Here is a 13,246-nt window from a genome sequence, read left to right on the forward strand (position 1 = left end):
AACTGTAAGATAAATGAGTAAATGTGGATACAAATGGGATAAAGTGTAAGTGGAGTACTGGAGTGATGCGGTACTTTCAAGGCAGCTACGCAATGCTCTTCCCAGGCAGCGACGAGGGAGAGGAGGCATGACGCAGTGTAACCCCCCCCCAAAAAAAAAAAAAAAAAATAAATAAATAAATAAATAAATAAATAAATAAAAATAAAAATAAATAAAGGGAAAGAGATAAATCAAGAAACACACAACAACACAAAGATATGGAAGCAAGGTGAAATATTATGAAAAGTGAACCTAAATACTATCAAATGTGCTGCTGTGAAAAATAGGCTACATTGACCTTCCGATAGCAGGCAAAAGAAAACGCGGCAAAAAGAAAACGGTTTAGTCTGTCCCTTTACCGCGTGAGAAAATGGATGTTCTCCTTCCCTACAGAAAACGGAGCTCTTTTCGGGGAAGCTCTAGTTAAATCACACTTGGATACACAAACTCCCGTAAACATTATCATTATTATAATTTTATTTTAACCACAGTGAAATAGAGCAATCTGAGTGAAACTAATATAAGGTACAATGTCTGTAATCCCGGCACCCTTAAATACGAAGACATGAAGACAAGGGAATAATGTACAGACAAAAAGCCTAGAAGCTATCGATTACTTAAAAAATACAACCACCAACACAAAGCAAAACACTATCAATGAAAAAATATGCCTCTGTTTTCAGGGAGACAAAAGTCGATTCTCCTAAAACCCATAAACCCGCGATAAACAAGCAAAAAAAGTAAAAAGGTATTATTATGAGACTAAAACTAATCATTATATAAATCACGCACAAACGAAAATATACGCAAAATCCAAACACTTCTCACGACATACTATATATTAAGCAACCATACAAACAAGTTTAATACAATAAATCTTTTTTTTTTGTGCGTGTAAACGGGCAAAGCGTGACTGGTGCGGTGAAACGAATATATTAAAGTCTAGTTCGCCGTCCAGTCAACAAAAACCTTCATATCTCCACGGCTAAAACAGTCAGCCTGCCAACCCAACCTTGTCCTATTATGAGCCTGTGTGTGTGTGTGTGTGTGTGTGTGTGTGAGGGGCCGCCATTCAGTCACGCCATTGCAGCACTAACAATGAAAATAACCATAACAGTACTACCATTACTGAAGTTGTGGCATTATTACGGTCATAAATGGCGCAGGAGAGAGAGAGAGAGAGAGAGAGAGAGAGAGAGAGAGAGAGAGAGAGGGAGGGGGGAATCGAGGGAATATTCAGTGTAACATCCAAGCGAGTTGCATCTAGTTAGCAAAAAGCGCCATAAAGGGAGAGGAAGCCTACCCCCCACACCCTTCCCCCTCCTTGGGCACATAATAGTATGGGCTAGAAGGGAGGAGGAGGAGGAGGAGGAGGAGGGAAAATAGCCAGTCCCCACGTGGCGATCACTCTCCCTTTTTACATTCCTCTTCCTTCTCCTTCGAGCGACTGAGAAATCATGCAAAAAGACCACGACCGGATAATTTAGTAGTCTGAGAGAATTGGCAGATCTCTCTCTCTCTCTCTCTCTCTCTCTCACCCCAACCTCACAACCCTCTTCAATCTTACCATTCCCCATTTCCCTCTTCTTTTCGACCCTTCTTGTCCAACCCTTCACCACCACCATCACTACCACCACCACCACCACCACCACCACCTGTCACCCCATTCATGTCTCAAAAGAAGTCGCCCCGCTGCCCCCCGTGTCAACAGAGGCGACAGAAGGACACGCCACCCCCTGCCCTGAGGCGTGGCAGGGTGTGAATGCAAAGACCAAACAGGGAAGAAAAAACGCGAGCAAACAGTATTTCCCGGCGGTGTTTGTCTTGTTTGTGGTGTTTGCCTTTGGGGAGTTTGTCAGGCTGTCCACATCTGTCACCTTTTATGCTTGATTTTTTTTTTCTCTTGTATGTTACCTCAACCCTTCATATCTGTCCTTTCCAAAGTTTATTCTGATTTATTTTAGCCTGTGCGGTTGTTTGTCTGTTTATCTGTCTATCTGTCAATCTGCTGTCTGTCTTTGTTTGCCTATTTATCTTTCAATCTGGTTCTGTCTGTCTGCATTTTCATCCTCCCTCCAATCCTTCCTAATATTTTTTTTAGCCTTTTTTTTCTTGAGTTCTAGGAAGAGATTGTGAGAAGGAAGGCGATGGAGATGATAAGGGGAAGAAGGAAGTGGGGGGAAAGGAGGGGAAGTAGGGGGGAAAGGAGGGGGAGAGTAGGGAGGGGGAGGGTGAACAGTACTCCCTAGTTTACATAATAACAATAACAATAATAATAGTTTGTTGGTGTCCTTCGATAAATTAGTGAAAATTGTCTGTTTCCTCTCTCTCTCTCTCTCTCTCTCTCTCTCTCTCTCTCTCTCTCTCTCTGATTATTATCTAGAGTTAACAAAGCCAGTTCCCTCTCCCACTCCTACACACACACACACACACACACACACACACACACAGATGACTTTACCAGACCAATTTTGCATCCCTCCCGCCTTCACCACCACCACCACCACCTACACTTGTCCAACTCCATCATCACAAACACCATCATCATCTCAGCACCACCACCACCACCACGTCCTCCTACATCGCTACCAGCACCATTATTCTCTTCACTTCCACAAGATTTTCCACCTCCACCACCACAAGCACCTCCTCCACCTCCCGTACCATCACTAACAGCTTTGAAACACGGGAGGAAGACGAAAAATAAATGTTAGGGCAGATGTAAAGAAATAAAAAAGGAAGGAAATAAGGAGGATAGGAAGGGAGGAGGTAAAGAAAGAGGGAAGGAAGGAAGGAAGAAAGGAAGGAAGGGAAGAAGGAGGGATGGAAGTAAAGAAAGGAATGAAAGAAAAATATAAACGATGGAAGAGGAAAATGAATACACATGAAAAATAAGGAACTGAAGAGAGAAAGTAATAATAATTGAAGATAAGATGCGAGAAGAGATAAGATGGAGCAAGGGTGAAGGGATTAAAAGGAAGTCGAGGAGGAGGAGGAGGAGGAGGAAGGGGTGCTGGAGGGGAGGGCAGGACACATGGCCGCGAAGGGTTGACGCCCAAATAACTCGCCCCATAAAGTTGCGTATACGCCTTGCCCTTCACTTTTACGCATCACCATCACCACCACTATCACCACAACTGCCAATATCACCATCATCATCATAATACACACCACCATCACCACTATCACCAATGCCATCACCATCACCACCCCTATCGCCATTACCACTCACCATCACCACCACTATCACCACCCCCATCACCAACACTGCCAATATCACCATCATCATCACCACCATCACCGTATTACCCACTACTATCACCACTATCACTAATACCATCACCATCATCACAACCACTCACCACTCACCATCACCACTATCAATGACTTCATCACTATTATCTCTAACTCTATACCACTATCAGGATTACTACTACTACTACTACTACTAAAACTACTACTACCACCTCCGTACCATCACCACCACCACCATAACGATTAATCTACTTCCGTCACCATCACCATTACCAGCTCTCATAACCACTGTCAACACCATCATCATCACCACTACTTCATAATTTCAATACCACCACTACTTTTTTTCTATTTTTACACTATCCTCATCACCATCACCTCCACAAACATTACCGTCATCGCCACCATCACCACCATCTACACTATCTTCTCCTATCAACACTAATAGTTCACCATCATCAACTTTGTTCACCTCCAAGACACCATTTTTTCCCCACCTCCACCAACACCCCAACCACCACCACCATCACCGACCTCTTTCCCTTTTCCATTTGTCTCCTCCACTCCAATCTCCACCACCACCACTACCACTATCACCATCTTTATCACCATCTCCTTCCTCTTTCCACATCACCACTTCCTCTTCCACCGCCCAAAACGCCTTCGTCACCCCTTTTCCCCCTTCCTCCTCCTCCTCCCAACCCCATCATAACCATCAAAAGCAAGGACGCAGGCACTCAAATCTGCGTGTGTGTGTGTGTGTGTGTGTGTGTGTTTACGTAGCGGCTGAGTGAGTGGTTCCGTATTTGGGGGTGGGAGGAGGCCCAGGGCAAGGTCAGGAGGAGGAGGAGGAGGAGGAGGAGGAGGAGAGGGGGAGGAGGAGTGCCACAGGTGGAGGAAGAAGGGAGGTGCCGAAAGGTTTAGGAGGGAAGGAAAGGAGGCATGATATAAACAAATGAAGGAAGCAGGAGGAGAAGGAAGAGGAGGAGGAGGAGGAGGAGAAGAGTGTCACAGGTGGAAGGAGGGGGAAGGTGCCGAGAGGGAGGTAGAGAGGTAAACAAATGAGGAAGAGGAGGAGAAGGAGGAGGAGGAGGAGGAGGAGGAATAATGAAGGAGTGATGAATGAATGAGGGATGGAGGAAAGGTAAGTGTGAAGAGGTGAAGATTGAAGGGAAGGAGGAGGAGGAGGAGGAGGAGGAGGAGGAGGAGGAGGAGGAGGAGGAGATATAAGAGAGGGGAGACAGGTGAAGGAAGGGCTTAAAAGATGAGGGGAAGAAGAGGAAATAGCTCGGAGAAGAGAAGAAGAAGAAGAGAGGGCAAGGAATAAATTTAATAAAGAATGAAGGCAACACATTAATGAAAGGAGGAATACATGATGGGCAGAAGAAGGTGTAAGCAGGAGAGCAGTAAAGATCAAGGAAGGGTGTGAGGGAGAGGAGTGAGGCCAGGAAGAGAAGGAAGAAGTGGAGGTGAATGAGAATGAATAATATGAGAAGGGACTAAAAGTGTTATAAAGTGGGAAGAGATAAAGGGAAAGGGAGAAAAGGATAAACGAGAGGAAGAAAATATTAAAAAAAGGACAGAAAAAGAAGGGAGAAAGGCTACATGCATTAAAGTAAAAAATAAACAACCTTTTTAATAATAAGACGAAGACGACGACGACGACAACGAAGAAGAAGAAGAGGAAGAAGAAGTAAACAATCAGAAGGAGAAGGAAGAGAAACTACATGCATTAAAGTAAAAAATAAACAACCTTTTTAATAATAAGACGAAGACGACGACGAAGAAGAAGTAAACAATCAGGTAGACTGTGAGGGAATATAAATGTGATGAAGGAAGTAAAGTAAAATGAGAGGATGAAGAAGAAGAATAAAGAACATAAACATAAGAGTCTGCAAGAGATCGGCAGGACTATGCAACGCAGCTCCTGTAAACCCAACCCCACCTAATCACACAATCCATGACTTTATCTAGCTCTTGTAAACCCAACCCCCACCTAATCACACAATCCATGAATTTATCTAGCTCTTGTAAACCCAACCCCACCTAATCACACAATCCATGAATTTATCTAGCTCTTGTAAACCCAACCCCACCTAATCACACAATCCATGACTTTATCTAGCTCTTGTAAACCCAACCCCCACCTAATCACACAATCCATGACTTTATCTAGCTCTTGTAAACCCAGCCCCACCTAATCACACAATCCATGACTTTATCTAGCTCTTGTAAACCCAGCCCCACCTAATCACACTACCCATGAATTTATCTAGCTCTTATAAACCCAACCCCACCTAACCACACAATCCATGAATTTATCTAGCTCTTGTAAACCCAACCCCACCTAACCACACTATCTCATGAATGTATCTATTGCATTACCACTCAACTTACTGCCAAGCCTGTTCCACTCATCCACTACTTTATTGGTATAGGGAGCAACGAGGAGGAGGAGGAGGAGGAATAGGAGGAATGAAGAGAATGGAAAAACAGACATGAAGGAAAGGAAAAAGCACTAAAAGGAATAAATTAGGAAAACAGAAGAAGAGGAAGAGGAGGAGGAGGAATAGAAGGAATGAAGAGAACGGAAGAAAGACATGAAGGGAGGAAAAAATGCAGTAAAAAGGAATAAATTAGGAAAGGCAGAGGAAGAGGAGCAGGAGGAGGAGGAAGAATAAGGAGAAAATTGAAGTGCGGAAGAACAAAGACATGAAGGAGGAGGAAAAATGCAGTAAAAAGGAATAAATTAGCAAGATAAGGCAGAAGAGGAGGAGGAAGAGGACCAGCGGTAGGCCATCCTCACACTTCTCCCAACCACAAGCGCCTTCCCGCCAGGCCACAGCCACTTAACTTTACAACGGGTCAGGCGATAGGCAAATGGCGGGGCAGGGCGCGGCGTAGCGGGGCGGCGGCTAACGTCCCTTCCCAAGAACAAAAAACGGCGAAAAGGCGGAAAAGTGAGACAACGGGAGCGGTTTCGAGGGTCAGGGGAACAGAGAGGCACAGAAGCACGCCGCCTCCAGGACCTAAAGAAGATAGGAGTAGAGATATGCAGAGTTTTCGAGGGTTTTGTTGGTAGCTGTCGGGCGGGTGGTCGGGCGGTTAAGGCTGAGGACCTGTTTATTAGCGTTACCGACAGCTTCTCTCTCTCTCTCTCTCTCTCTCGCCTTCTTTCATCTTTGCCAACTCATTTTAATTTTACGACGAAAAGGAGAAAAAATAGCTACTGGTAGGAGAGAGAGAGAGAGAGAGAGAGAGAGAGAGAGGGGGGGGGGGGGACTCAAGGGTAAAGTTTATCTCTTTCCTTGAACCTGTAAACACTTAGCGCCCCCTCGCGGCCCTGTCTGTTTGTTTGTCTGTCTGTCCGTCTGTTTCTGTTTATCTGTCTGTTTCTTTGTCTAGGTCTGTCTGTCCGTCTGTTGGTCCGTTTCTGTATATCCGTCCGTCTGTCTGTTTGCCTGTCTGTTAATCTGTCTTTCTGTGCTTGTTACGTTTCTTGTCTGTCTGTCCGTCTGTATCTGTCTGCTTCTTCACTTGACTGTCTGGGTCTGTCTGTCTGTCTATCTATCTGTCTGTATGTCTGCAAAAAAATCATTCTCTCATGCTTCCCTTCCCTTCCCTTTCTGCATTCCTGTCCCTTCCCTCCTTCCCTTTTCCTCTCCCTTCCCCTTCCCGTTCCCTCTCTTTTTCTCTACTCGTCTCCTTCCCTGCATTCCTGTCCTTCCCTTCCCCTCCTTCCCCTTTTTTTATCTTGATCTTCCCCAAAGTATCCTTCTCTCCCTCCTTGCCTTTCCCCCTCTCTTGTCTTCTCCCTTCCTCTCTCACTCACTCAAACTCTCATCTCTCCCTTTCCCTCTCCCCCTTTCTTTTCTACTACTCCCCTTATTTTTCTCTCCTCTTCCTCCTCCTGCCGCTTCTCCACACTATTTTCTCTCCTCTCCCTCTCCCCTTCCTTCCTTCCTTCAGTTCAATCATTACTTCCCCTTCTCTCTCCCTTTCTCCTTCCCTCCCTTCACTTTCTCTCTCCCTCCCTAGTGGTTCCCTGCCGTTAGCTCTCACCCGTGAACAATATTATCAAACACACACACACACACACACACACACACACACACACACACACACACAGAGAGCGCCATTATCAGTTCTTATAATGGAGCAATGGGCTGATTCTTTCCTCCCTCCCTCCAGTACCCCTTAGTCGCCATCTCCCTCCTCCTCCTCCTCCTCCTCTTCCTCTTCTTTTTTTTTCTTCCTCCTATTGTTGGTTAGTGCAGCGAAGAGAATAATGGCAATGGTAATGGTGATGTTAATGGGTGCGTTGTGCAGTGGGCTGTGGGCTGTGTGTGTGTGTGTGTGTGTGTGTGTGTGTGTGTGTGTGTGTGTGTGTGATTACTTCCACGTCATTGGTTTTTATGCGCGTGTATGTTTTCCTGACTTTTTTAGGCCTATACATTTTTTTTGGCTCTTTTCTTTTTCCTTTTTTTTCTCTCTCTCATTGTTGGGCTTTCAGTGGGTAATTACATCCATGCTATTTGTTTCCTTTTATTTCCTTTTTCTTTCCTTCTTTATTTTTTTCTCGCCTTTCTGTTTATGTTGTTGTTTCTCGTAATTTGGTGATCATTCCCATCTCTCTCTCTCTCTCTCTCTCTCTCTCTCTCTCTCTCTCTCTCTCAGAATTTCCATTTCACTAAGGTAATAACAGGGCGTGGCCACTTTCAGCTCGCCCACGCCCGCGCCCACGCCCACGCTGCCTACCTGGGCCCCGCATACACCTGTAATCTACCTGCCTCACCCTGTCACCTGTATAGCCGTGATTTATGCTGATTGGCTGTTTGGTGTTACCTGTCTCGGCTGGGTGGGTTGATTTTACTACTGCTTCTGCTACTGCTGCTATACTACTGCTTCTGCTCTTTTTTTTTTCCTTTCACTCCTCTCTTTACTTTCAATTTCGTTTCTCTTTTCGCTCACCTTTTTCTCTCCCTTTAATCTTCTCTTTTGCTTTTCCTTACGTCTCTCTTTCCCCTTCATCTTTATCTTTTCCTTTAATCTTCGCTTTTGTTTTCCCTTTCGTCTCTTTCCCTTCACTTTTTTTTTCCTTTACTTTTTTCTCTCCCTTTAATCGTCTCTTTTTCTTTCCCTTTTTTTCGTCGCTTTCCTCTCATCTTTTTCTTTTCCTTTAATTTTCTTTCTCTTCAATCATCCCTTTCACTTTCCTTTTGAATTACTTTTAACCTCTTTCCCTTCAATCCTCTCTTTTACTTTCTATTTCGCCTCTCTTCCTTCTCACCTCTTCCTTTTACTTTTAATCTACCCTTTCCTTTAAATTCTTACCACTTAATTCCTCTCCTTCTCTCCCACCCCCTTTCCTTCCTTTCATTCTCTTCCTTTCCACTCCACCTACCCTTCTTTTCTAATCAAGGTTACAATCTACTATACGTTCTACCGTTTCCCACCGACTCCCGTTCGTCCTCTTTCTTTCCCCCTCCCTCTTCCCGTACTCTCCCTCTCCTCCCTTTGAACGTATGGGCGTAAAGACATGTGGACACGCAATTAACAAACACACACATATGCAGTAATGAGGACGGAAGAGGAGGAGGAGGAGGAAGAGGAGAGAGGAAAGAGAGCTTGAGGGAAATTATTAAGTCCCTCGAAGTCTCCCTCTCTCCAAGGCAAGCATTCAACGTCTCATTAATTAAAATTTGACCAAGTGTCCTTAGGAAGAGAAAGAGAGCCCCCCCCCCCCCCCCCCCTCTCTCTCTCTCTCTCTCTCTCTCTCTCCCCCCCCTGCCTTCCCATCTCTTTACCTCCCTTGTACTTGTGTGTGTGTGTGTGTGTGTGTGTGTGTGTTAAGTGTCTTTTCCTGTGTGTGCGTACAATGGTTAAATATGGATTAATGCCACTTGAGAGAGAGAGAGAGAGAGAGAGAGAGAGAGAGAGAGAGAGAGAGAGAGAGAGAGAGAGAGAGAGAGAGAGAGAGAGAGAGAGAGAGAGAGAGAGAGAGAGAGAGAGAAAGGGGAGAAATTTAAAAACCCATTAGATGAGAAGGGTGAATGGAAGGTGAGTGATAAATTTAAAAGCACAGAAGAATAGGAACAATGAGGGAGTGATGGTGATGACGGTGATGATGATGGTGATAAATATGAAACAGATCAATAAACACAGTCTCTCTCTCTCTCTCTCTCTCTCTCTCTCTCTCTCTCTCTCTCTCTCTCTCTCTTGCACAGATTAATCCCAGATACAAGTAATTCCTTTTGTAATCCCATTTTAATCCCCTCCTCTTCCCCTCGCCATACGCAAACACTATCATGCAATCCCCTTAATCCCCTTCCTCTTCCTCTTAACCAATCATCCCCTCTTTCTCTTCTTACTCTCATTCGTTCACATACTCTAATACCTTCCTCTTCCTCTTACTCATTTTTTTTTTCCTTTCTCGTTTACTCCTTTTTTCTCTTCCCCCTCAATCCTCTTTTACTTTTAGCCTGTATCCTTTCCTTTCCCCTCAACCTCTTTTTTTTTCGTTCCTTTTCTTTCCTTCCCTTTTTATCTCCCATTTGTCTTATTCCTTTGCTCTCATCTCTCTCTTCCTTTTCTTTGTCTTCAGTTCATCCATCCTTTTCTTTTTTCTCACCTTTTCCTTTCACCTCAATCCCCTCTTTTAATTTTCATCCCACTCCCTTTCTTTCAATTCCTCTCACCTTTATCCTTTACCTCCATCTACCATTTCCTTTCCTATTTTGTTCATCTTTTATCTTCTCTCATCAGCATCTTCTTTTCCATTCTCCTCAGTTCCCTTAATATCCTTTTCCCGTCAAGTCTCACACCATTATCTTTCCTCTTCTACCCCCTCTTTTCTTTTCCTTCCTCTTCCCTGTCTCCTCTTCTTTTCCTCTCAGTCCCCTTCCCTTTCATTTCCCCTCAGCCTACCCCTCCCTTTCCCCTCCTGCCCCTTCTTTCCTCTCCCCCAACCTCTCTCAGTTCCCCTCAACAACCTTCACCCTCTCTTCTCCCCTTTTGCCTCTTCCTCAACTTCCTTTCTCTCCCTTCCTTTCAACGCTTCCTACCCTTTTCTCTCCCCTCTTTCCTCTTCCCCTCTTACCCATCATTCCTTCACCCTCTTTCCTCGCCCCCCTCTTCCCCTCCAGGCAAGCACGAGTATGCGGGGCGCCACTTAACAAACACTGATCAGCGGACGATAACAGAAGAGGGGAAAATGAGGGGAAACGCGACGGGAAGAAGAGGGGAAACCCGTATACATTGTGCGCTTCAGCTGTTCATTTGTTTAGTCGCTTGTTGCCGATTCTTGTATTTTTTAAGCTTTTTCTAATCAATACTGACAGATCTATTGAGAGAGGGAAAAGTTGTGAGAGGGAGAGAGAGGGGGTGTGGAGGAGGAGGGGACAGAGATAGAGAGGAGAGGAAAGGATGCGAGAATTATGATAGGGGGGTGAAGAGGATGTGATAGGGAAGGGGGAGACAATGGGAAGGGGGTGAGAGAGAGGAAGGGATGAGAAGAGGGGGGGGAAGGTGGGATGTAGAAGGTTAGGGAGATAATGTAAAGTGGATAGGTATAGAAGAAGAGGAAGAAGAGGTGATAAATAAATAATGCGTAAAAATAAAGGAAAATGACAATAAAAGGTAAAAATAAAAAAATAAAAATAAAAATAGACGAAAATAAATGAAAATACGGAATAAGGAAAAAAGCGACAATATAAACTTTAAAAATATATAAAACTAGAAAAAAAATCTGTCTGAAGAACAAAAGAATAACGTTATAATAAAGCAAAAAAACGCGCTAATGCAGACATGTGCTTGAACTTTCAATAACAAAGGCGAGGAAGAAAAGTGAGTGAAAGGGAGAGTGAGAGTGAAAGGGGGAGAGAAAGGGATATTTGGGGAGGCAACAAGCACTGTGCCTCGGGGGGAAGGAGGAGGAGGAGGAGGAGGAGGAGGAGGAGGAACACAAAGGAAGAACAAACAACAGCAGAACTGCTGGTCCTTACGAGGTTGTTTGTGACAAGCTACACTAACTATCTAATCAAAGGTGGAAGATGAAGGACAGCAAAGGCGAAGGCTCCTCCCCACCCCCCCATCCCTCCAGCCAAGGCTGGCAGGAAAGGAAAAAGAACCATGCAGCATGGAGAAACTTCATGGAATTTATGTAGGAAAGAACTACCATTACTGCTACCACTAACCGGGCGATAAAAGCGGACAAGGACACCAGTATTCTAAAGAACTTAACGTTATTACGACAATGAGTAATATCTTAGTTGCTGGTTGGAGGGAGAAAAGTCAAGATCTTTACGGAAACAAGAAAATAACGAACAACTTTTTCCTCTCTCTCTCTCCCACGAGGATTTACGATAACTGGACGCTGAGAGAGAGAGAGATAGAGAGAGAGAGAGAGAGAGAGAGAGAGAGAGAGAGAGAGAGAGAATTAGTAGAGGAAGAAATAAATAATGAAAGGAGGGAGAGAGCAAATGGAGAATGAAAGGGGAAAGTGACAAGAGGGAGAGGGGAAAGATGAAGGAGAGAGAGAGAGAGAGAGAGAGAGAGAGAGAGAGAGAGAGAGAGAGAGAGAGAGAGAGAGAGAGAGAGAGAGAGAGAGAGAGGAGAATACACGAAAAAGAACAGACGTGAGAGAAAGGAGTGGAATAGAGAAGAGAAAGCAGAGAACCAAACAAGAGAAAAAAAAGAGAATAAAGAAGAATAACGAGAAAGCAGGGAAATCAGAAGAGAGGAAAGGAGAGGAGAGAGAGGAACTGAAGTGGAGATAAAAGAAGGGAGAGAAAGGAAGTGGAAGAACGAAAAGAGAAATAGAGAAGAGAAAGGAGAAGGATAAAGAGAAACCAGAGGAATCAAGTGAGAGAGAGAGAGAGAGAGAGAGAGAGAGAGAGAGAGAGAGAGAGAGATGAGGAGGAACTGAGGTGAGGATAAAGGAAGAGAGATAAAAAGAAAACGGAAGTATTATGTTGTGGAGAACCGCGAAATTACCGAAGTTTGCCCTGTGAATTTAATGACGCGTGAAGATCTATTATTAACAGGACATTAAATCTGATCGGTCCCAATAAAGACCGAGAATGAAAAACAAAATGGAAGAGGGAATAAAGAGGAAGAGGAAATAAATAAAATGTTCACGGAATGGAGGAGGAAGAGGGGGAAGAACAGAGGAAGTTACAAATGAAAGTAGAAGAAAAAAAATAATGGAAGTGATGAAAGAGAATGTTTATGGGAGGAGGAGGAGGAGGAGGAAGAAAAAATGAAAGAGAAGATGATGTTTAAGGAAGGGAGGAGGAGGAAGATCAGAGGAAGAAAGATGAAAGAGGAGTAGTAATGTGAGAAAGGAAGGAAGGAGGAAGAGGAAAGAAAAATGAAAGAAAAAAATATTGAAGAGAATGTTTTAAGGAAAGGAGAGGAAGAGGAAGATCAGAGGAAGACACAGATGAAAGGAATAGATGAAAGAGAAGTAGAGTGAGGAAGGAAGACGAGGAAGAGGGAGATAAACAAGAAAGACGAAAAGGGAGGAGGAAGAGGAAGAACGGAGGAAGCAGGGTAGAAAGAGGAGGATGGGAGTGGAGGAGGAAGAGGAAGAGGAGGAGGCCGTAGAGTACCGGAAGATGACCACTCCCTTCCCTTCCTCCTCCTCCCTCCTTCCTCCTGCTCCTCCTCCCTCCCATCCCTTCCTCCTCCTCCCTCTCACCCCGCCCTCTTCCTCTTCCTCTTCCCCTTCTCGCATTCTTCACAGCTCATCTTCCTTCCTTTTAAACCCTCCTCTTCCTGTTCCTCTTCCCCTTCTTCCTTCCCCTCCCCCCCTTCACACACGTGCCCAAGACTATCAGGTTCCTTAAATAACATGTCCAAGTCACGTCTCCTCCAGGTGTTCATCCCTTAAATACCTCCCCCCTTTCCCCTCCCCATAGACACCCCTTCCACCCCCACCCTACAACCCCTT

The 13,246-nt window shown here is 44.6% G+C and overlaps 1 protein-coding gene and 1 long non-coding RNA gene across 3 annotated transcripts in view; both read right to left on the reverse strand.

Annotated features, from left to right (window-relative positions):
* The window catches only part of LOC126985398 (centaurin-gamma-1A-like), a 116,746-nt gene that overhangs the window by 60,670 nt on the left and 42,830 nt on the right, over positions 1–13,246 (reverse strand). The gene's annotated exons all lie outside the window — the stretch shown is intronic.
* LOC126985446 (uncharacterized) lies at positions 4,052–6,467 on the reverse strand. The gene is made up of 3 exons (XR_007738725.1): positions 5,592–6,467; positions 5,442–5,541; positions 4,052–5,390 (listed from the first exon to the last, which is right to left on the reverse strand). It is a non-coding gene; the product is annotated as an uncharacterized LOC126985446 (long non-coding RNA).

This window comes from Eriocheir sinensis, chromosome 5 (assembly GCF_024679095.1).
Source record: "Eriocheir sinensis breed Jianghai 21 chromosome 5, ASM2467909v1, whole genome shotgun sequence".
NCBI classification, from domain to species: Eukaryota; Metazoa; Arthropoda; class Malacostraca; order Decapoda; family Varunidae; genus Eriocheir; species Eriocheir sinensis.